General features: G+C 55.2%; 1 pseudogene; it reads left to right on the top strand.

Moving 5' to 3' along the window:
- The first annotated feature begins 1,613 nt into the window (after nucleotides 1-1,613).
- Nucleotides 1,614-2,669, top strand: LOC122421709 (annotated as a pseudogene).
- Nucleotides 2,670-3,057: the final 388 nt, after the last annotated feature.

Genomic DNA, 3,057 nt, shown 5'->3' with positions numbered 1-3,057 from the left:
CCCTTCAGGGCTATGTTTACAGAAGTCCTCTAGTCCAGTAGCCATGTGTGAGTTGGACCATAAAGAAGACTGAGCACCAAAGAATTGATTCTTTCAAACTGTGGTGCTGCAAAAGACTCTTGAGAGACCCTTGGACTTCAAGAAGCTCAAACCAGTCAATCCTAAAGGAAATCAGTCCTGAATATTCCTTTGAAGGACTGGTGCTGAAGCTGAAGCTCTGAATCTTTGGCCACTTGATGCAAAGAGAGGATTCATTGGAAAAGAGCCTGATTATGGGAAAGATTAGGGTAAGAGGAGAAGGCGATGACAGAGGATGAGATGATTGGATGGCATCACCGACTCAATGGACATGAATTTGAGGAAACTCAGGGAGGTAGTGAAGGACAGGGAAGCCTGGTGCACAGCAGTTCACGGGGTCACAAAGAGTCAGATATGACTGAGCAACTGAACAACAACTAGTCAGCAAACACTGTAGCATTCTCATGCCAGGCACCCTTCTAAGCACTTTACCACTCTCAAGTCATTAACACTCTCAACAAGCTGGGAAATAGGAGCTAATATTATCACAGCCGTGGTTTTATGGGTAGGGAAATCACCCAGTGTCATGCAGTGGCCAATCTGAGCTTAGAAAGTCACTTTGCTATGCTTTTTCTCTGGCTTTCTTCATGAAAGTGTCCTTTGACAGCCTTCACACCCTTCCCCTCCACTGAGCCAGGGCTCCTACTGCATTCTCCCATAGACTTCACAATCCTGATGACAGTTTGTAAATTTAGAAGCCTCACTGTGATCAGTACTTTAAGAATGTCTCTCCTGCTAAGTGATTCGGTTCCTGTAGGCAGAGCCTTGTCTGTTTTGCCCTCCACTGTGTGTATTACCATTGCCTGGAAGAGTCCCTGGCCTGTAGTTAGTGACCTGACCTGGTTTGTTCTTCTATTTCAGCCATCCTGATACAGGGGGCAGGGTGAGGCAGTGCACTTCCAGATGTCTTGTCTGCACTTTTGAATGGTTCTCTTGCAAGGATCCTGTGCACCATGGCTCAACTGACCTGACCTAGGAGAGACAGAGCCGAAGCCACACTTGGTCTTGCAGGGTATTTGGTGTTCTCATGATTTGGAGAAAGAAGTGAGCACAGTGTTAGAGATGCTGCAGCTCCCCACACGAGGGCACTCTTTTTGCATATCTAACTAGGAGTCTTCCTTTTGAGAATGACAGAAATTAGCAGAGCAATAGTGAAACAGAGAAATAAGGGGACAGTGGGTTATTTCCAAAATTCTTTATTGAGACACTGTTTGTTTTTAAAACCATTCCCCATCCCTGCTCACGTGGTGCTAGGCAGAGCCAAGAGGGATCAGCCGTAACCATCGTTCCCGTGCGCACGGATGGCTTCCGCTGAGTGAAGCGCACTGAAGCGCGATGGCGAGGTCCTAGGGAAAGACACTGAGAGGCCTGGACACCATCCCTAGTTGCCCTCGGCCTCCTGGTCCGGGCTCTAGTTTCCGCGCCGTTGCTAGGCAGCCGCGTCTGGGGCGGGAGCCGGGGAGGGCTAACGAGGAAGGTTCCGGTGCCAGGGAGGGGCTGGGACTGCGGAGGGTCAGGGTGCCAGGCAGAGGGCCATGGAGCAGTACTGCATCTTGGGGAGCACAGGGGAGGGTACAAACGGCACCGTCTTCAAAGCCAAGCACGTGGAGAGTGGAGAGATCATTGCCCTCAATGATGCAGCAGGTGGCCCTGCGGCGGCTGGAGGATCGCATCCCCAACCAGGTCCTGCGGAAGATCAGGGCCCTGCAGGAGATCGAAGACAGTCAGTTGCGCAGCTGGAGGCCGTGCTCCCACGTGGCGCAGGCTTCCTGCTGGCCTTCGAGTTCATGCTGTCAGATCTGGCTGGTGGTGCGCCACACCCAGAGGCCACTGCCCCAGGCGCAGGTCAAGAGCTATTTACAGATGCTGCCCAAGGGCGTCGCCTTCTGCCATGCCAACAACGTTGTGCATCGGGACCTGAAACCAGCCAACCTACTTATCAGTGCCTCAGGCCTGCTCAAGGTAGCAGACTTTGGCCTGGCCCGGGTCTTTTCCCCAGACGGCAATCGCCTCCACACGCACCAGGTGGCTACCAGGTGGTACCGAGCCCCCGAGCTCCTGTATGGTACCCGCCAGTACGATCAGGGTGTCGACCACTGGGCTGTGGGCTGCATCCTGGGGGAGCTGATGAATGCCCCCCCCCCCCCCGCCCTTTTCCCAGGAGAGAATGACATCGAACAGCTTTGCTGTGTGCTTGGAATCTTGGGCACCCCCAGTCGTCAAGGCTGGCCGCAGATCACTGAGCTGCCTGACTACAAGATCTTCAAGGAGCACCCGCCCGCGCCCCTGGAGGAGGTGCTGCCCTATGCCTCTCCCCAGGCCTTGGACCTGCTAGGGCGGTTCCTCCTCTGCCCACCACAGCAGCGCATCTCTGCCTCCCAGGCCCTCCTGCACCACTGCTTCTTCACAGCTGCCCTGCCTGTCCACCCCTCGGAGCTGCCGATCCTCCAGGGTCCAGGGGGACCTGCCCCCAAGGCCCACCCAGGACCCCCACCCCCACCCCCACGTCCATGACTTCCACGTGGACCAGCCTCTCGAGGAGTCAACTGTTGAACCCGGAGCTGATTCGGCCTTTCATCCCGGAAGGCTGAGATGCAGGGCCAGGCCCGGCTGGCTTGTCTCCCACCCCACCCCCCACTTCCCACCCCTCCCAAGGACAACCCAAGCCACTGGTTCCTCTGCTCCAGCCTGATTTCGACCCCAGTGACCCCAGTCCTGGCCAGACGATGAGGCCATCCAGCCCCAGCAGAGGGCGCCCTCAACCTGTGCTGTCGGCCTCCCACCTGTGCGCTTCCATCAGAAGCGGGCAGTGAGTTCCACTACCATGCCTGCCATCATCGGGGATTCCACTGGTCAGGGATTGTCCCTGTAGAACCATCTAAGGGAGGCCTGAGCTTAAGATGTCCTCATGGAAACCCAAGTGAGAAGGTAAGTTTGGTTTGATTTTGTTCTCAGGCATTAAACACTAGTTCAATTTTG

Source organism: Cervus canadensis, chromosome 18 (assembly GCF_019320065.1).
Source record: "Cervus canadensis isolate Bull #8, Minnesota chromosome 18, ASM1932006v1, whole genome shotgun sequence".
In the NCBI taxonomy this organism is placed as follows: domain Eukaryota; kingdom Metazoa; phylum Chordata; class Mammalia; order Artiodactyla; family Cervidae; genus Cervus; species Cervus canadensis.
This window is presented reverse-complemented; position numbering and strand designations above follow the sequence as displayed.